At 38.5% G+C, this 23909-nt stretch overlaps 2 pseudogenes; one reads left to right on the forward strand and one right to left on the reverse strand.

Annotated features, from left to right (window-relative positions):
- Positions 1–1333, reverse strand: part of LOC123736409 (DNA topoisomerase 3-alpha-like) — a 45995-nt pseudogene extending 44662 nt beyond the window's left edge.
- Positions 1334–2112: 779 nt separating this feature from the next.
- On the forward strand, positions 2113–20318 carry LOC123736408 (guanine nucleotide exchange protein smcr8a-like; annotated as a pseudogene).
- Positions 20319–23909: the final 3591 nt, after the last annotated feature.

The raw sequence follows: 23909 nt of genomic DNA on the forward strand, positions 1-23909 counted from the left end.
TTATACAGACAGACAGCCCCTCACTCTGAAAACAGACAGACAGGTTATTATAGACAGACAGCCCCTCACTCTGAAACACAGACAGACAGGTTATTATACGAGACAGACAGACAGACCCTCACTCTGAAACAGACAGACAGGTTATTATAGACAGACAGCCCCTCACTCTGAAACACAGACAGACAGGTTATTATAGACAGACAGACAGCCCCTCACTCTGAAACAGACAGACAGGTTATTATAGACAGACAGACCCCTCACTCTGGAAACAGACAGACAGGTTATTATAGACAGACAGACAGCCCCTCACTCTGAAACAGACAGACAGGTTATTATAGACAGACAGCCCCTCACTCTGAAACAGACAGACAGGTTATTATAGACAGACAGACAGCCCCTCACTCTGAAACACAGACAGACAGGTTATTATAGACAGACAGCCCCTCACTCTGAAACAGACAGACAGGTTATTATCAGACAGACAGAAGCCCTCACTCTGAAACAGACAGACAGGTTATTATAGACAGACAGCTGAGATAAACAGAGACAATCACACCTTGTTGATGTGAGAGAATTATGTCATGAGAAGACAACTGGAAGCTGAAATAAACAGACAAAAAAGCCATATCTCTCTCACACACATCTAAGACCAAACCCATCAACACATGAACAGACTCACCCTCCTCATTCTGCCGTTGGACATGATGTCCGCGATGCACTTGGCCGCGTCATTCTTCTCCGCCACACAGAGAACCCGTTTGATCGGAGTCCGCCGGATCATGTCTCCCGGGGAGTCTGTCCTCTTATACCCGGTAACGCGAAACCCTCTGTGGATCTGGAACCGTAACGTTAACGGTCGTCCGGATGTGAACAGAGCCTTAGTCAGATGGTGTATCAGCATAGCTTAGCCTAGCCTAGCTTAGCTTAGCCTAGCTTAGCCAGGACGCATTGGAGCTACACATGTCATAACGTTAATTAAACACGTCGTGCTCAGCTAACACCAAGCTAACATTAGTCAAATTTATCTCCAGAATTGTTGTTACAAACTGTTATTTATTCATAAAACTGTCCAGATCTCACATGTCAGTTAGCTTGATGGGAGTAGCTAGCTAAGTCATGTCAAACTTCAAACCTGAAGTTGCCGAAACTTAACTTTTAACACTTTTCCTAATCACCTAACCGCAATGTACGATGTAACGTGGATCCAATCTGCCAATAAATAAGTTGTTTTTAAAACTATTTTTTGACAACTGAAAGGGGTTGATTAAACGGCAGCTAAATTTGATGTTATGGATTTTACAAATTCCGCGCCTGTCAACAACTGTCGTAAAAACTACTGTCGTAAAACAACTATCGTAAAACAGCTGTCGTAAAAACAACGGTCGTAAAAACACGTCCTGTTCGTGTGAATATTTTTTTTATTCGATGTCCTTTAATTTTACGCCAAAATACTACGTGAAGTATCTATTTTCAAGATTGAAATTGTGATTTATAATTTTAAATTATGTTGAATGTGTAACATTAGGGGGGTTTGTAATTTTAGGACAGCTAGCTACTTCCTTATGTGAGCTGGTCAGGTGGTTAGTACCAGCGGAGTAAATATGGCGACGGTCATGATGTACATTTTACATCAAATACTTTCACTGTATTAACTACTGGGACTTTTATATATACCAGTACATGACGTTCCCACTGCCGATATTACCCGGTAACGGTGCACGATTCCCGGACGAGCAATGTGTCATTGATGGGGGGATACGGTCGTGTTCCGTTTTGCATCGTCTGACGTCGGTACTGTACGGGGGACGGAGCCGGGGGACCGAGCCAGATAGATAGTCCCCGGTGTTAAGTGTTATTGTTTATATTACAGCGGTACAGACAGACAGACAGACAGGTATAACAGACAGACAGACTTTGGTCAGATGTCATGTTGATGTCGGGGACAGAGACAACCGTCAGTGTCATGGACTGTTACTCCCAGCCAGTAGAGGGATACAGACCGACAGACAGACAGACTGGCTATCAGGGAAGAAACAGACAGACAGACAGACAGACAGACAGCTAGCCTAGTGGATGGACTTCCTCTGATGTCATAGCTGACCCCCTGGCCCGCCCGGTCCAGAGAAAATGATTGGTGCCCCAGATGTGGTGGCGTTTACTAAAGAGGATGATTTTGGGGAGGTAGGGTACCCCGACCCCGGGTGGTACCAGAGGAATTCTCTGTCCCTCTGTTCCCATCGAACAACAACGCCAACCCCTGGACCAAGACCTCGTACGCCAAGTTCACTAAGGACTTCATCCTCATATCAGAGTTCTCCGAGCAGGTCGGTGCCGTGCGTGTGTGTGTGTGTGTGTGTGTGTGTGTGTGTGTGATGAGCTCACCCTTGTGTGTTTTCCTCTCCTCCAGGTGGGCCCCCAGCCTCTGCTCACCATACCTGATGACCCAAAAGTGTTCGGGACCTTTGACCTGAACTACTTCAGTCTGAGGATCATGTCTGTTGACTACCAGGCCTCGTTCGTAGGGCACCCTACCGGCAGCGGATACCCACGACTCAGGTAGCTGTCCTACTGTCTGTTGTATTCTACTCTAATGATATCCTATTGTACTCTACCAAGGCCTCGTTCGTAGGGCACCCCACCGGCAGCGGATACCCACGACTCAGGTAGCTGTCCTACTGTCTGTTGTATTCTACTCTAATGATATCCTATTGTACTCTACCAAGGCCTCGTTCAGTAGGGCACCCTACCGGCAGCGGATACCCACGACTCAGGTAGCTGTCCTACTGTCTGTTGTATTCTACTCTAATGATATCCTATTGTGCTCTACCAAGGCCTTGTTCGTAGGGCACCCCTACCGGCAGCGGATACCTACGACTCAGGTAGCTGTCCTACTGTCTGTTGTATTCTACTCTAATGATATCCTATTGTACTCTACCAAGGCCCTCGTTCGTAGGGCACCCTACCGCACGGATCCACGACTCAGGTAGCTGTCCTACTGTCTGTTGTATTCTACTCTAATGATATCCTATTGTACTCTACCAAGGCCTCGTTCAGGGCACCTACGCAGATAGACTCAGGTAGCTGTCCTACTGTCTGTTGTATTCTACTCTAATGATATCCTATTGTACTCTACCAAGGCCTCGTTCGTAGTGCACCCTACCGCAGCGGATACCACGACCAGGTAGCTGTCCTACTGTCTGTTGTATTCTACTCTAATGATATCCTATTGTACTCTACGGCCTCGTTTTCGTAGGGCACCCTACCGGCAGCGGATACCCACGACTCAGGTAGCTGTCCTACTGTCTGTTGTATTCTACTCTAATGATATCCTATTGTACTCTACCAAGGCTTCGTAGGGCACCCTACGATGACTCTAGCTATCCTACTGTATGTTGTATTCTACTCTAATGATATCCTATTGTACTCTACAAGCCTCGTTAGTAGGGTACCCTACGGATAACGACCAGTAGTGTCCTACTGTATGTTGTAATCACTCTAATGATATCCTATTGTACTCTAACCTGTGTAGGCAGGTATCCTACTGTATGTTTTATTCTACTCTAATGATATCTCTATTGTTGTACTCTACTCTAAGGATACCTGTTGGTCTAAGATACACTCAGAAAAGTAGCTGTCCCTACTGTATGTTGTATTCTACTCTAATGATATCCTATTTGTATTCAATGATATCCTATTTGGGCACTCTATCCTGTATCTATGTCTTTTGTATTCTACTCTAATGATATCCTATTTGTACTTAAGCTGTTGTACTCTAATGACTCATATCTATTGCATCTGTTTTATTCTACTCTAATGATATCCTATGTTGTATCACCAATTTTGTAGGCACCCCTACAGCGGATACAGACTGTAATCCTATTGTATGTTTTATGCTCTACTCTAATGATATCCTATTGTACTCACCAAGGCCCTTCGTATCTAGATACCCACTGTACTAGTAGCTATCCTACTTGTATGTTTTATTCTACTCTAATGATATCCTATTGTACTCTACCAAGGCCTGTTCGTATGGACCCTAATGATCATACTTCCTACTGTCATGTTTATTCTACTCTAATGATATCCTATTGTTTACTCTACAAAGGCCTCAGTTAGGCCCGGGCACCTACCGACAGCGGATGCCCAGAGGTATACTTCCTACTTATCTGTTGTATTCTACTCTAATGATATCCTATTGTATCTGGTTCGTAGGGCACCCTACTGATCCTACTGTTGTTTTATTCTACTCTAATGATATTCTATTGTACTCTACCAATTTGTAGGATTTAGTCTACTGTATGTTTTATTCTACTCTAATGATATCCTATTTGTAGTCTACCAATGATATCCTATTTTGGTACCCCTATCCCACGATAGTCCTACTTATGTTTTATTCTACTCTAATGATATCCTATTTGTACTCTACAGAACTGTTTAAATAGAGTAATGATATCCTACTGTTGTTTTATTCTACTCTAATGATATCCTATTGATGTTTTATTCTACCTAATTGATACCTCGTTGTATGTTATTTTACTCTAATGACCTATCCTACTGTATGTTTTATTCTACTCTAATGATATCCTATTGTTTAAATTCGAGGACCCTAAGCATACCTCAATGATATCCTACTGTATGTTTTATTCTACTCTAATGATATCCTATTGTATTGGCGTTTAGTTACCCTAGATATACGACTCTAATGATGTCCTACGTGTATGTTTTATTCTACTCAATGATATCCTATTGTACTCCACCAATGATATCCTTTTATGTGGCTTACTCTACATGTTCCTATTGTTGTTGTATTATACTCTAATGATATCCTATTGTACTTACTCAATGATATCCTATTGTATTGTATCTAATAACCTACTGTCTGTTTTATTGTACTCTAATGATATCCTATTTGTACTTCTACTAAGAGCCACCGTTACTCTAGATAGTATCCTATTGTATGTTTTATTCTACTCTAATGATATCCTAGTTTTGTACTATTGTTATGAATCCTACTGTTGTTGTATTCTACTCTAATGATATCCTATTGTACTCCACTTTTCCTAATAGATCCTACTTTATGTTTTATTCTACTCTAATGATATCCTATTTGTATCTACTCTTAGTGCCTAGATAGATCCTATTGATATGTTTTATTCTATCTAATGATATCCTACTTTGTACTCTTACAACTATTCGTGGGCTCGATTCCACGCTCAATGATATCCTACTTCATGTTTTATTCTACTCTAATGATATCCTATTGTAGCTTATTCTAGACCCTATGGATATCCTACTGTATGTTTTATTCTACTCTAATGATATCCTATTGTATCTTTGTTTTAGCACTCTAAATATTGATATCCTACTTTGTTTTATTCTACTCTCAATGATATCCTATTGTACTTTACAAGCTGTTCGTAGGGCACCCTACCTAGATCCTATTGTACTGTTGTATTCTACTCTAATGATATCCTATTTGTACTCTGGGCCTAGTTTACACTTTCCTAGATGACTCGTAGCTGTCCTACTTCTGTTTTCATTCTACTCTATTGATATCCTATTGTATTCTACTCCAAGTTCTACCTAGATACACGTTGCTGTCCACTTTATGTTTTATTCTACTCTAATGATATCCTATTGTACTCTACCTGGTTTAGGACCTATAATGATATCCTACTTCTGTTTTATTCTACTCTAATGATATCCTATTTGTACTCTACTTCTAAACCTAATGATATCCTACTGTTGTTTTATTCTACTCTAATGATATCCTATTGTATTTCTATTCGTACACCTGATACTATGACTTATGTCCTTACTGTCTGTTGTATTCTACTCTAATGATATCCTACTTTGTACTCTATTCTAATGATCCTAGTATGTTTTATTCTACTCTAATGATATCCTATTTGTTTTATTCGTGGACTCTATAGATATCCTATTGTATGTTTTATTCTACTCTAATGATATCCTATTGTACTCTACTCTAACTACTCTACCGTCTACGACTCAATGATATCCCCTGCTGTGTGTTTTATTCTACTCTAATGATATCCTATTGTATGTTGTACTACCATCGATAGTCCTACTGCACTATGTTTTATTCTACTCTAATGATATCCTATTGTATTCTACTCAATGATATTCTCTTTGTACGGTTACTCTACCTAACGATATCCTACTGTATGTTTTATTCTACTCTAATGATATCCTATTGTATTCTACTGAGAGGCCTCTAGATTGGTGGGGCACCCCTGCCGGCCGAGCGGATGCCCAAATCCTACTTTGTTGTATTCTACTCTAATGATATCCTATTGTACTCTAGTTGTGCCTAGATACTCTATGCTATCCTACTGTATGTTTTATTCTACTCTAATGATATCCTGTATTGTATTCTCTACAATGATATCCTTGTTTAGACTCTAATAGATAGTCCTACTGTATGTTTTATTCTACTCTAATGATATCCTACTTTGTAGCCTGAATCTACGATATCCTATTGTATGTTTTATTCTACTCTAATGATATCCTATTGTATCTAAGTATCTAGATAAGAAGTCCTATTGTATGTTTTATTCTACTCTAATGATATCCTATTGTACTTTACTTCGTACTCTACGATACATGATATCCTATTGTATGTTTTATTCTACTCTAATGATATCCTATTTTGTATTCTCTAAGATATCCTTTTAACTCTAATGATATCCTACTTTATGTTTTATTCTACTCTAATGATATCCTATTGTATGCTCTAATGATATCCTGTTGTAGGTTTCTATGATATCCTAGACTATCCTACTGTATGTTTTATTCTACTCTAATGATATCCTATTGTATTCTACTAAGATATCCTGTTCGTAACTCTAGATACATCCTATTGTATGTTTTATTCTACTCTAATGATATCCTATTGTACTCTAAGATATCCTTTGTATACTCTATGATATCCTATTGTATGTTTTATTCTACTCTAATGATATCCTATTTGTACTCTACCTAATGATATCGTTGTATCTAAGATATCACGACTGTATCCTACTTCTAATGATATCTACTGTAAGTTCTGTATTGCTCTAATGATATCTTCTTTATTTATTCACTGACGTAATGATATCCTATTGCATGCATTCCTACTGTAATTGGATTCGAATGACTTGTAAATGACTATCTACTGTATGTTTTATTCTACTCTAATGATATCCTCTGTATTGTACTCTAATGATATCCTATTGTATGTTTTATTCTACTCTAATGATATCCTATTGTATGTGTACTCTAATGATATCCTACTGTTGTTTTATTCTACTCTAATGATATCCTATTGTATGTTTTATTGTACTCTAATGATATCCTACTGTATGTTTTATTCTACTCTAATGATATCCTATTGTATGTTTTATTCTACTCTAATGATATCCTACTGTATGTTTTATTCTACTCTAATGATATCCTATTGTATGTTTTATTCTACTCTAATGATATCCTATTGTACTCTAATGATATCCTATTGTATGTTGTATTCTACTCTAATGATATTCTATTGTATTATACTCTAATGATATCCTATTGTATGTTGTATTCTACTCTAATGATATCCATTATTGTACTCTAATGATATCCTATTGTATGTTTTATTCTACTCTAATGATATCCTATTGTATGTTTTATTCTACTCTAATGATATCCTATTGTATGTTTTATTCTACTCTAATGATATCCTACTGTATGTTTTATTCTACTCTAATGATATCCTATTGTATGTTTTATTCTACTCTAATGATATTCTACTTTGTTTTATTCTACTCTAATGATATCCTATTGTATTGTACTCTAATGATATCCTACTTATGTTTTATTCTACTCTAATGATATCCTATTGTATGTTTTATTCTACTCTAATGATATCCTACTGTATGTTTTATTCTACTCTAATGATATCCTATTGTATGTTTTATTCTACTCTAATGATATCCTATTGTATGTTTTATTCTACTCTAATGATATCCTATTGCTATGTTTTATTCTACTCTAATGATATCCTACTTTATGTTTTATTCTACTCTAATGATATCCTATTGTATGTTTTATTCTACTCTAATGATATCCTACTGTATGTTTTATTCTACTCTAATGATATCCTATTGTTTTTTATTGTACTCTAATGATATCCTACTTTATGTTTTATTCTACTCTAATGATATCCTATTGTATGTTGTACTCTAATGATATCCTACTTTATGTTTTATTCTACTCTAATGATATCCTATTGTATTGTACTCTAATGATATCCTACTTGTTTATACTCTAATGATATCCTATTGTATGTTTTATTCTACTCTAATGATATCCTATTGTATGTTTTATTCTACTCTAATGATATCCTATTGTATGTTTTATTCTACTCTAATGATATCCTATTGTAGTTTTACTCTAATGATATCCTATTGTATGTTTTATTCTACTCTAATGATATCCTACTTGATGTTTTATTCTACTCTAATGATATCCTATTGTATGTTTTATTCTACTCTAATGATATCCTATTGTATTGTTCTACTCTAATGATATCCTACTTGTATGTTTTATTCTACTCTAATGATATCCTATTGTTTTTACTCTAATGATATCCTACTTATGTTTTATTCTACTCTAATGATATCCTATTGTATGTTTTATTCTACTCTAATGATATCCTATTGTATGTTTTATTCTACTCTAATGATATACTACTTCATGTTTTATTCTACTCTAATGATATCCTATTGTATGTTTTATTCTACTCTAATGATATCCTATTGTATTGTACTCTAATGATATCCTATTGTATGTTTTATTCTACTCTAATGATATCCTATTGTATGTTTTATTCTACTCTAATGATATCCTATTGTATGTTTTATTCTACTCTAATGATATCCTATTGTATTTGTACTCTACTCTAATGATATCCTACTTTATGTTTTTATTCTACTCTAATGATATCCTATTGTATGTTTTATTCTACTCTAATGATATCCTATTGTATGTTTCTACTCTAATGATATCCTATTGTATTTGTATTCTACTCTAATGATATCCTATTGTATGTTTTATTCTACTCTAATGATATCCTACTTTATGTTTTATTCTACTCTAATGATATCCTATTGTATGTTTTATTCTACTCTAATGATATCCTATTTTATGTTTTATTCTACTCTAATGATATCCTATTGTATGTTTTATTCTACTCTAATGATATCCTACTTTATGTTTTATTCTACTCTAATGATATCCTATTGTATGTTTTATTCTACTCTAATGATATCCTACTTTATGTTTTATTCTACTCTAATGATATCCTATTGTATTGTACTCTAATGATATCCTACTGTATGTTTTATTCTACTCTAATGATATCCTATTGTATGTTTTATTCTACCTAATGATATCGTATTGTATGTTTTATTCTACTCTAATGATATCCTATTGTATGTTTTATTCTACTCTAATGATATCCTATTGTATGTTTTATTCTACTCTAATGATATCCTACTTTATGTTTTATTCTACTCTAATGATATCCTATTGTATGTTTTATTCTACTCTAATGATATCCTACTTTATGTTTTATTCTACTCTAATGATATCCTATTGTATGTTTTATTCTACTCTAATGATATCCTATTGTATGTTTTATTCTACTCTAATGATATCCTATTGTATTGTACTCTAATGATATCCTACTGTATGTTTTATTCTACTCTAATGATATCCTATTGTATGTTTTATTCTACTCTAATGATATCCTATTGTATGTTTTATTGTCTACTCTAATGATATCCTATTGTATGTTTTATTGTCTACTCTAATGATATCCTATTGTATGTTTTATTCTACTCTAATGATATCCTATTGTATTTGTATTCTACTCTAATGATATCCTACTTTATGTTTTATTCTACTCTAATGATATCCTATTGTTTGTTTTATTCTACTCTAATGATATCCTACTGTATGTTTTATTCTACTCTAATGATATCCTATTGTACTCTAATGATATCCTATTGTATGTTTTATTCTACTCTAATGATATCCTATTGTATTTGTATTCTACTCTAATGATATCCTACTTTATGTTTTATTCTACTCTAATGATATCCTATTGTATGTTTTATTCTACTCTAATGATATCCTATTGTACTCTAATGATATCCTATTGTATGTTTTATTCTACTCTAATGATATCCTATTGTACTCTAATGATATCCTATTGTATGTTTTATTCTACTCTAATGATATCCTATTGTATTGTACTCTAATGATATCCTATTTGTATGTTTTATTGTACTCTAATGATATCCTATTGTATGTTTTATTGTACTCTAATGATATCCTACTTTGTTTTATTCTACTCTAATGATATCCTATTTTATGTTTTATTCTACTCTAATGATATCCTATTGTATGTTTTATTCTACTCTAATGATATCCTACTTTATGTTTTATTCTACTCTAATGATATCCTATTGTATGTTTTATTCTACTCTAATGATATCCAATTGTATATGTATTGTACTCTAATGATATCCTATTGTATGTTTTATTCTACTCTAATGATATCCTACTTTATGTTTTATTCTACTCTAATGATATCCTATTGTATGTTTTATTCTACTCTAATGATATTCTACTTTGTTTTATTCTACTCTAATGATATCCTATTGTATTGTACTCTAATGATATCCTACTTTGTTTTATTCTACTCTAATGATATCCTATTGTATTCTACTCTAATGATATCCTACTTTATGTTTTATTCTACTCTAATGATATCCTATTGTATGTTTTATTCTACTCTAATGATATCCTATTGTATGTTTTATTCTACTCTAATGATATCCTACTGTATGTTTTATTCTACTCTAATGATATCCTACTGTATGTTTTATTCTACTCTAATGATATCCTATTGTATGTTTTATTCTACTCTAATGATATCCTACTTTATGTTTTATTCTACTCTAATGATATCCTATTGTATGTTTTATTCTACTCTAATGATATCCTACTTTATGTTTTATTCTACTCTAATGATATCCTATTGTATGTTTTATTCTACTCTAATGATATTCTACTTTGTTTTATTCTACTCTAATGATATCCTATTTGTTATTGTACTCTAATGATATCCTACTTTGTTTTATTCTACTCTAATGATATCCTACTTTGTATTTTGTCTACTCTAATGATATCCTATTGTATGTTTTATTCTACTCTAATGATATCCTATTGTATGTTTTTTTTCTACTCTAATGATATCCTACTGTATGTTTTATTGTTCTCTACTCTAATGATATCCTATTGTATGTTTTATTGTTCTCTACTCTAATGATATCCTACTTCATGTTTAATTCTACTCTAATGATATACTACTTCATGTTTTATTCTACTCTAATGATATCCTATTGTATGTTTTATTCTACTCTAATGATATCCTATTGTATGTTTTATTAATCTAATGATATCCTTTTGTACTCTAATGATATCCTACTTTGTTTTATTCTACTCTAATGATATCCTATTGTATGTTTTATTGTACTCTAATGATATCCTATTGTATGTTTTATTCTACTCTAATGATATCCTACTTTATGTTTCATTCTACTCTAATGATATCCTATTGTTTGTTTTATTCTACTCTAATGATATCCTATTGTATGTTTTATTCTACTCTAATTATATCCTACTGTATGTTTTATTCTACTCTAATGATATCTTATTGTATGTTTTATTCTACTCTAATGATAGCCTATTGTATATGTTTTATTGTACTCTACTGATATTTGTATTGTATTCTAATGATATCCTATTTTATGTGTGTTGTACTCTAATGATATCCTATTATATTCTACTCTAAATAGTTTCTGTTACATTCTATTATATTCTACTCATTATATTATTCTACTCTAATTCTATTATATTCTACTCTAAATAGATTGTTACATTCTATTATATTCTACTCTAATTCTATTCTGTTCTGTTTTATATTATATACTACTATATTTTTGTTATTCTATTATATTCTACTCTAATTTTATTATTTTCACTCTAAATAGTTTCTGTTACATTCTGTTATTTTCTACTCATTCTATTCTGTCCTAATTATTTTCTATTATATTATACTCTAATTCTATTATTTTCTACTCTAAATAGATTGTTACATTCAATTATATTCTACTCATTATATTATTATACTCTAATTCTATTATATTCTACTCTAAATAGTTTCTGTTACATTCTATTATATTATACTCTAATTCTATTATTTTCTACTCTAAATAGTTTCTGTTACATTCTATTATATTCTACTCATTATATTATTCTACTCTAATTCTATTATATTCTACTCTAAATAGATTGTTACATTCTATTATATTCTACTCTAATTCTATTCTGTTCTGTTTTATATTATATACTACTATATTTTTATTATTCTATTATATTCTACTCTAATTCTATTATTTTCTACTCTAAATAGTTTCTGTTACATTCTGTTATTTTCTACTCATTCTATTCTGTCCTAATTATTTTCTATTATATTATACTCTAATTCTATTATTTTCTACTCTAAATAGATTGTTACATTCAATTATATTCTACTCATTATATTATTATACTCTAATTCTATTATATTCTACTCTAAATAGTTTCTGTTACATTTCTATTATATTATACTCTAATTCTATTATATTCTACTCTAAATAGTTTCTGTTACATTCTATTATATTCTACTCATTATATTATTATACTCTAATTCTATTATATTCTACTCTAAATAGTTTCTGTTACATTCTATTATATTATACTCTAATTCTATTCTGTTCTGTTTTATATTATATACTACTATATTTTTGTTATTCTATTATATTCTACTCTAATTCTATTATTTTCTCTTCTCCTGTAATGGTTTTCTGTTCTATTGTTTAATATTTCTGCTCTACTCCACCCTAATTGTATTATATTTCTGCTCTACTCCACCCTGATTGTATAATATTTCTGCTCTACTCCACCCTGATTGTATAATATTTCTGCTCTACTCCACCCTAATTGTATTATATTTCTGCTCTACTCCACCCTGATTGTATAATATTTCTGCTCTACTCCACCCTGATTGTATTATATTTCTGCTCTACTCCACCCTGATTGTATAATATTTCTGCTCTACTCCACCCCTGACTGTATAATATTTCTGCTCTACTCCACCCTGATTGTATTATATTTCTGCTCTACTCCACCCTGATTGTATTATATTTCTGCTCTACTCCACCCCTGATTGTATAATATTTCTGCTCTACTCCACCCTGACTGTATAATATTTCTGCTCTACTCCACCCTGATTGTATAATATTTCTGCTCTACTCCACCCTGATTGTATAATATTTCTGCTCTACTCCACCCTGATTGTATAATATTTCTGCTCTACTCCACCCTGATTGTATAATATTTCTGCTCTACTCCACCCTGACTGTATAATATTTCTGCTCTACTCCACCCTGATTGTATAATATTTCTGCTCTACTCCACCCTGATTGTATAATATTTCTGCTCTACTCCACCCTGATTGTATAATATTTCTGCTCTACTCCACCCTGATTGTATAATATTTCTGCTCTACTCCACCCTGACTGTATAATATTTCTGCTCTACTCCACCCTGATTGTATAATATTTCTGCTCTACTCCACCCTGACTGTATAATATTTCTGCTCTACTCCACCCTGATTGTATAATATTTCTGCTCTACTCCACCCTGATTGTATTATATTTCTGCTCTACTCCACCCTGATTGTATAATATTTCTGCTCTACTCCACCCTGACTGTATTTTATTTCTGCTCTACTCCACCCTGATTGTGTTATATTTCTGCTCTACTCCACCCTGATTGTATAATATTTCTGCTCTACTCCACCCTGATTGTATTATATTTCTGCTCTACTCCACCCTGACTGTATTATATTTCTGCTCTACTCCACCCTGACTGTATAATATTTCTGCTCTACTCCACCCTGATTGTGTAATATTTCTGCTCTACTCCACCCTGATTGTGTAATATTTCTGCTCTACTCCACCCTGATTGTATAATATTATTGCTCTACTCCACCCTGATTGTATAATATTTCTGCTCTACTCCACCCTGACTGTATAATATTTCTGCTCTACTCCACCCTGACTGTATAATATTTCTGCTCTACTCCACCCTGATTGTATAATATTTCTGCTCTACTCCACCCTGATTGTATAATATTTCTGCTCTACTCCACCCTGACTGTATAATATTTCTGCTCTACTCCACCCTGACTGTATAATATTTCTGCTCTACTCCACCCTGACTGTATAATATTTCTGCTCTACTCCACCCTGACTGTATAATATTTCTGCTCTACTCCACCCTGATTGTATAATATTTCTGCTCTACTCCACCCTGATTGTATAATATTTCTGCTCTACTCCACCCTGATTGTATAATATTTCTGCTCTACTCCACCCTGATTGTATAATATTTCTGCTCTACTCCACCCTGATTGTATAATATTTCTGCTCTACTCCACCCCTGATTGTATAATATTTCTGCTCTACTTCACCCTGACTGTATAATATTTCTGCTCTACTCCACCCTGACTGTATAATATTTCTGCTCTACTCCACCCTGACTGTATTATATTTCTGCTCTACTCCACCCTGATTGTATAATATGTCTGCTCTACTCCACCCTGACTGTATAATATTTCTGCTCTACTCCACCCTGACTGTATAATATTTCTGCTCTACTCCACCCTGATTGTATAATATTTCTGCTCTACTCCACCCTGATTGTATTATATTTCTGCTCTACTCCACCCTGATTGTATAATATTTCTGCTCTACTCCACCCTGATTGTATTATATTTCTGCTCTACTCCACCCTGATTGTATAATATTTCTGCTCTACTCCACCCTGATTGTGTTATATTTCTGCTCTACTCCACCCTGACTGTATAATATTTCTGCTCTACTCCACCCTGATTGTATAATATTTCTGCTCTACTCCACCCCGATTGTATTATATTTCTGCTCTACTCCACCCCGATTGTTTAATATTTCTGCTCTACTCCACCCCGACTGTATAATATTTCTGCTCTACTCCACCCTGACTGTATAATATTTCTGCTCTACTCCACCCTGATTGTATAATATTTCTGCTCTACTCCACCCTGACTGTATAATATTTCTGCTCTACTCCACCCTGACTGTATAATATTTCTGCTCTACTCCACCCTGATTGTATAATATTTCTGCTCTACTCCACCCTGATTGTATAATATGTCTGCTCTACTCCACCCTGACTGTATAATATTTCTGCTCTACTCCACCCTGATTGTATTATATTTCTGCTCTACTCCACCCTGATTGTATAATATTTCTGCTCTACTCTACCCTGATTGTATTATATTTCTGCTCTACTCCACCCCGATTGTTTAATATTTCTGCTCTACTCCACCCCGATTGTATAATATTTCTGCTCTACTCCACCCCTGATTGTATTATATTTCTGCTCTACTCCACCCTGATTGTATAATATTTCTGCTCTATTCCACCCTGATTGTATTATATTTCTGCTCTACTCCACCCTGATTGTATAATATTTCTGCTCTACTCCACCCTGATTGTATTATATTTCTGCTCTACTCCACCCTGATTGTATAATATTTCTGCTCTACTCCACCCTGATTGTGTTATATTTCTGCTCTACTCCACCCTGACTGTATAATATTTCTGCTCTACTCCACCCTGATTGTATAATATTTCTGCTCTACTCCACCCTGATTGTATAATATTTCTGCTCTACTCCACCCTGACTGTATAATATTTCTGCTCTACTCCACCCTGATTGTATAATATTTCTGCTCTACTCCAACCTGATTGTATAATATTTCTGCTCTACCCCACCCTGACTGTATAATATTTCTGCTCTACTCCACCCTGACTGTATAATATTTCTGCTCTACTCCACCCTGATTGTATAATATTTCTGCTCTACTCCACCCTGACTGTATAATATTTCTGCTCTACTCCACCCTGACTGTATAATATTTCTGCTCTACTCCACCCTGACTGTATAATATTTCTGCTCTACTCCACCCTGATTGTATAATATTTCTGCTCTACTCCACCCTGATTGTATAATATTTCTGCTCTACTCCACCCTGATTGTATAATATTTCTGCTCTACTCCACCCTGACTGTATAATATTTCTGCTCTACTCCACCCTGACTGTATAATATTTATGCTCTACTCCACCCTGATTGTATAATATTTCTGCTCTACTCCACCCTGACTGTATAATATTTCTGGTCTACTCCACCCTGACTGTATAATATTTCTGCTCTACTCCACCCTGACTGTATTATATTACTGCTCTACTCCACCCTGACTGTATAATATTTCTGCTCTACTCCACCCTGACTGTATAATATTTCTGCTCTACTCCACCCTGATTGTATAATATTTCTGCTCTACTCCACCCTGACTGTATAATATTTCTGCTCTACTCCACCCTGACTGTATAATATTTCTGCTCTACTCCACCCTGACTGTATAATATTTCTGCTCTACTCCACCCTGATTGTGTTATATTTCTGCTCTACTCCACCATGATTGTATAATATTTCTGCTCTACTCCACCCTGATTGTATAATATTTCTGCTCTACTCCACCCTGATTGTATAATATTTCTGCTCTACTCCACCCTGACTGTATTATATTTCTGCTCTACTCCACCCTGACTGTATAATATTTCTGCTCTACTCCACCCTGACTGTATAATATTTCTGCTCTACTCCACCCTGATTGTATAATATTTCTGCTCTACTCCACCCTGACTGTATAATATTTCTGCTCTACTCCTGCTCCCCTTGTAGTTTTGTGGAGGACTCCCGTGTGGTGCTGGGCGACTCTAAGGAAGGAGCGTTCGCCTACGTCCACCACCTGACTCTGTACGACCTGGAGGCCCGGGGTTTCGTCCGCCCGTTCTGCATGGCGTACGTCTCCGCCGACGAGAGGAAGATCATGCAGCAGTTCCAGGAGCTGTCGCTCCGCTTCTCACGAGCCTCCGAGCTCCTGAAGACCGGAAACCGACGGGCCTTCGCCCGCGAGCTGCAGAGGAAGCTACGAGACCTGGAGTAAGAGGAGAGATACACACACTATACACACACACACACACAGACACACACACACACACACACACACACAGACACACACACTTTGACACACACACACACACACACTCACTCTGACACACACACACACACTCTGACACACACACACACTCTGAGACACACTCTGACACACACACTCTGACACACACTCACTCTGACACACACACACACTCTAACACACACACAGACACACACACACACACACAGACACACACACTTTGACACACACACACACACACTCACTCTGACACACACACACACACTCTGACACACACACACACTCTGAGACACACTCTGACACACACACTCTGACACACACACACTCTGCACACACACACACACACACACAGTCTGACACACACTCACACTGCACACACACACACACACTCTGACACACAGACACACACACACACACACACTCTCTGACACCACACACTCTGACACACACACACACTCACACTGACACACACACACTGACACACACACACACACTCTGACACACAGTCACACACAGACACACACACACTCACTCTGACACACACACACTAACACACACACTTACACACACACACACACACTCTGACACACACACACTATACACACACACACACACACACACACTCACTCTGACACACACACACACTCTGACACACACACACACACACACTCTGAGACACACTCTGACACACACACTGACACACACACACACACACTCACTCACTCACTCACTCACTCTGACACACACACACACACACACACACTCACACTGACACACACACACTGACACACACACACACACACTCTGACACACAGACACACACAGACACACACACACTCACTCTGACACACACACACTAACACACACTCTGACACACACACTACTACTGCTACAATCTGTTGTAACTTCCCGTCGTGCCCCTTCCTGCCAGGTACACGCGGTCCGTTCTGCAGACAGAGGAAGGGCTTCAGCGCGAGGCGGGGCCTCAGGGCTGTTACTCCGCCCACGCGGTGGACAAGGCCAATGAGCTTGCAGCGATGGAGAAGAGTATCTTCGAGCACCGAGACCTGCTGAGACAGATCACCTCGTACCTTCTCCGCCCCCGCCGAGACCCCCACGCAGCACACTGCCAACACTGCGTCACCGAGTCCCGGAAACACAGAGACTCCTCGCCTCCTGGTTCCGACCCCGGCGGCGAGGAGGAGGGGAGAGGAGGAGGAGGAGGAGGAGACAGTCTTACACCCCTCAGCTGATGAAAGGGAAACCGGCGAAATGTTTCGCCAAACGTCTGAAGAACATGACGGAATTATGCGAGGAGTGGTTCTACGAAGCCGCGGTGGAACTTCTCGCTCACACGGAGAGGTGTTTCCGGGGGGATCTGTGTTACCTGTACACCCGCCGCTTGGACCGAGCTCTACGCAGGAAACAGAACGTCGTCAACTTCCTGTTCGAGGAGGAGCTCGGGGAGGAAGAAGAGGAGGTAGCGGCGCTGGGAAGAATCTTCTGTTCTCTAAACCACGCGACGGGGACGGACCGACGCTCGCGTCTTATACACACCCCTTCCGTCGCGCTTTGCCCCGAGCCAGACCTTCCAGAGGTGTACCCTCTCTGTCCTGATAACTCTGCCCCGCAGAGCGACGCCCTGGCTGGGGACGAGAGGCTGGAGTCGTCACTCTCTGATCTGACCGTGGAGACACAGGACCAAGAAAGCTCTGAGGAGAATAAGGACAGCTTTAGTAGTGACAGGAGTGGAGGAGAGGAAGAGGAGGAGGAGGAAGGACAGGAGGAAGGAGACCAGACCCCTGTTTTTCTGCTGGAGACTGAGGAGAGGGGAGAGGGTGAGAACGAAGGAGGGTTTGAGAGAGGGGCTGAGACAGGACAGAGAGGGGCTGAGACAGGACAGAGAGGGGCTGAGACAGGGGAGAGAGGGGCTGAGACAGGACAGAGAGGGGCTGAGACAGGACAGAGAGGGGCTGAGACAGGGGAGAGAGGGGCTGAGACAGGACAGAGAGGGGCTGAGACAGGCAGAGAGGGGCTGAGACAGGACAGAGAGGGGCTGAGACAGGACAGAGAGGGGGCTGAGACAGGACAGAGAGGGGCTGAGACAGAGGACAGAGAGGTGCTGAGACGAGGCAGAGAGGGGCTGAGACAGGACAGAGAGGGGCTGAGACAGGACAGAGAGGGGCTGAGACAGGACAGAGAGGTACTGAGACAGGACAGAGAGGGGCTGAGACAGGACAGAGAGGGGCTGAGACAGGACAGAGAGGGACTGAGACAGAGGCAGAGAGGGGCTGAGACAAGGCAGAGAGGGGCTGAGACAGGACAGAGAGGTACTGAGACAGGACAGAGAGGGGCTGAGACAGGACAGAGAGGGGCCGAGACAGGACAGAGAGGGGCCGAGACAGGACAGAGAGGGGCTGAGACCGAGACAGGACAGAGAGGGGCCGAGACGAGGACAGAGAGGGGCTGAGACAGGACAGAGAGGGACTGAGACAGGACAGAGAGGGGCCGAGACAGGACAGAGAGGTACTGAGACAGGACATAGAGGGGCTGAGACAGGACATAGAGGGGCTGAGACAGGACAGAGAGGTGCCGAGACGAGGAGAGAGAGGTCCTGACCCTGAGTTGTTGGTCCACATGGACACGGCCTGCTGCATGTCTCAGGCCGAAGGGCTTCCTGTCCAACAACTTCTCCCACAGACACGCTACCTGCTTCTGGGCTGCAGCCCGGCTCTCTACCCCTCCCACCGGTGGTCAGCCAGGAGCCCCAGGCCATGCTGTCGATCCAGGGGGTCTACGGCCTGGGTTCCCCACACTACCAGAACCCCGGGGCTGGACTGGACCTGCCCGTCTCCTCCTTGGGAGATGCCACCTCCAAGGGGTCGGACCAGGACGGGTCGGACTGTACCACGTCAGCGTCTACGGGGTCGGAACGGGCCGGTTCACCTCCGGGGTACGGCGGGGTGGTGGTAACGCTGAGGCAGAAGAAGAGGGCTGGACAGGAAGCCCTCAGGTGAGTAACTCGTTCGGGTCGATTTAATTCATTCTGTAGTTAAAGAGGACTCTCGGATTTCTCCTGTCTATGTGTGTGTGTGTGTGTGTTTTCTATACCCTGCTCGTTCTCCCCACCCCGACGGCTTCAACCCTTCTGGTGTAGTGTTACCCTGGGCGTACAAACCCTGGGCTCCCCACCCCGACGGCTTCAACCCTTCTGGTGTAGTGTTACCCTGGGCGTACAAACCCTGGGCTCCCCACCCCGGCTTCAACCCTTCTGGTGTAGTGTTACCCTGGGCGTACAAACCCTGGGCTCCCCACCCACGGCTTCAACCCTTCTGGTGTAGTGTTACCCTGGGCGTACAAACCCTGGGCTCCCCACCCCGGCTTCAACCCTTCTGGTGTAGTGTTACCCTGGGCGTACAAACCCTGGGCTCCCCACCCGCGGCTTCAACCCTTCTGGTGTAGTGTTACCCTGGGCGTACAAACCCTGGGCTCCCCACCCGCGGCTTCAACCCTTCTGGTGTAGTGTTACCCTGGGCGTACAAACCCCCGTGTGGAATTCCTGGTGTCTGGCAGCGTTTTGGAAAACTGCCGATCGGGTGGTCAAGAACGTAAAGTTCGTCTCAGCCTCGGGGGGCTGCTCTTCAGTCAGTCAGACTTTATGAACCCTAACTTTATAACACCCGGCCTGTTCCCTAGGAAACTCTGGAGCTGGATAACACCCGGCCTGTTCCCTAGGGAACTCTGGGGCTGGATAACACCCGGCCTGTTCCCTAGGAAACTCTGGAGCTGGATAACACCCGGCCTGTTCCCTAGGGAACTCTGGGGCTGGATAACACCCGGCCTGTTCCCTAGGAAACTCTGGAGCTGGATAACACCCGGCCTGTTCCCTAGGAAACTCTGGAGCTGGATAACACCCGGCCTGTTCCCTAGGGAACTCTGGGGCTGGATAACACCCGGCCTGTTCCCTAGGAAACTCTGGAGCTGGATAACACCCGGCCTGTTCCCCCAGGAAACTCTGGAGCTGGATAACACCCGGCCTGTTCCCTAGGGAAACTCTGGAGCTGGATAACACCCGGCCTGTTCCCTAGGGAACTCTGGGGCTGGATAACACCGGCCTGTTCCCTAGGAAACTCTGGAGCTGGATAACACCCGGCCTGTTCCCTAGGAAACTCTGGAGCTGGATAACACCCGGCCTGTTCCCTAGGGAACTCTGGGGCTGGATAACACCCGGCCTGTTCCCTAGGAAACTCTGGAGCTGGATAACACCCGGCCTGTTCCCTAGGAAACTCTGGAGCTGGATAACACCCGGCCTGTTCCCTAGGAAACTCTGGGGCTGGATGACACCCGGCCTGTTCCCTAGGAAACTCTGGAGCTGAATTACACCCGGCCTGTTCCCTAGGAAACTCTGGAGCTGGATAACACCCGGCCTGTTCCCTAGGAAACTCTGGAGCTGGATAACACCCGGCCTGTTCCCTAGGAAACTCTGGAGCTGAATAACACCCGGCCTGTTCCCTAGGAAACTCTGGAGCTGAATAACACCCGGCCTGTTCCCTAGGAAACTCTGGGGCTGGATAACACCCGGCCTGTTCCCTAGGAAACTCTGGAGCTGGATAACACCCGGCCTGTTCCCTAGGAAACTCTGGAGCTGGATAACACCCGGCCTGTTCCCTAGGAAACTCTGGAGCTGGATAACACCCGGCCTGTTCCCTAGGAAACTCTGGAGCTGAATAACACCCGGCCTGTTCCCTAGGAAACTCTGGAGCTGAATAACACCCGACCTGTTCCCTAGGAAACTCTATTATATTCTACTATGTATATACTGTAATATATTCTACTATGTGTATACTGTATTATATTCTACTATGTATATACTGTAATATATTCTACTATGTATATACTGTATTATATTCTACTATGTATATACTGTATTATATTCTACTATGTATATACTGTAATATATTCTACTATGTATATACTGTATTATATTCTACTATGTATATACTGTATTATATTCTACTATGTATATACTGTAATATATCTCTACTATGTATATACTGTAATATATTCTACTATGTATATACTGTAATATATTCTACTATGTATATACTGTAATATATTCTACTATGTATATACTGTATTATATTCTACTATGTATATACTGTAATATATTCTACTATGTATATACTGTAATATATTCTACTATGTATATACTGTATTATATTCTACTATGTATATACTGTATTATATTCTACTATGTATATACTGTAATATATTCTACTATGTATATACTGTAATATATTCTACTATGTATATACTGTATTATATTCTACTATGTATATACTGTATTATATTCTACTATGTATATACTGTAATATATTCTACTATGTATATACTGTAATATATTCTACTATGTATATACTGTAATATATTCTACTATGTATATACTGTAATATATTCTACTATGTATATACTGTAATATATTCTACTATGTATATACTGTATTATATTCTACTATGTATATACTGTAATATATTCTACTATGTATATACTGTAATATATTCTACTATGTATATACTGTAATATATTCTACTATGTATATACTGTATTATATTCTACTACGTATATACTGTATTATATTCTACTATGTATATACTGTAATATATTCTACTATGTATATACTGTAATATATTCTACTATGTATATACTGTAATATATTCTACTATGTATATACTGTAATATATTCTACTATGTATATACTGTATTATATTCTACTATGTATATACTGTATTATATTCTACTATGTATATACTGTAATATATTCTATTATGTATATACTGTATTATATTCTACTATGTATATACTGTATTCTATACTATTCTACTGTATCTGTATGTATTCTGCTGCTCTGACATCGTTGGAGCTAGAAACACAAGCATTTAGTTAGATATTACTGTTGGAGCTAGAAACACAAGCATTTAGTTAGATATTACTGTTGGAGCTAGAAACACAAGCATTTAGTTAGATATTACTGTTGGAGCTGGGAACACAAGCATTTAGTTAGATATTACTGTTGGAGCTAGAAACACAAGCATTTAGTTAGATATTACTGCACTGTTGGAGCTAGAAACACAAGCATTTAGTTAGATATTACTGTTGGAGCTAGAAACACAAGCATTTAGTTAGATATTACTGCACTGTTGGAGCTAGAAACACAAGCATTTAGTTAGATTTTACTGCACTGTTGGAGCTGGGAACACAAGCATTTAGTTAGATATTACTGTTGGAGCTAGGAACACAAGCATTTAGTTAGATATTACTGTTGGAGCTAGAAACACAAGCATTTAGTTAGATATTACTGTTGGAGCTGGGAACACAAGCATTTAGTTAGATATTACTGCACTGTTGGAGCTAGAAACACAAGCATTTAGTTAGATATTACTGTTGGAGCTGGGAACACAAGCATTTAGTTAGATATTACTGTTGGAGCTAGAAACACAAGCATTTAGTTAGATATTACTGTTGGAGCTAGAAACACAAGCATTTAGTTAGATATTACTGTTGGAGCTGGGAACACAAGCATTTAGTTAGATATTACTGTTGGAGCTAGAAACACAAGCATTTAGTTAGATATTACTGTTGGAGCTGGGAACACAAGTATTTAGTTAGATATT

The sequence above is a fragment of the Salmo salar genome, unplaced genomic scaffold (assembly GCF_905237065.1).
Source record: "Salmo salar unplaced genomic scaffold, Ssal_v3.1, whole genome shotgun sequence".
Taxonomy (NCBI): Eukaryota; Metazoa; Chordata; class Actinopteri; order Salmoniformes; family Salmonidae; genus Salmo; species Salmo salar.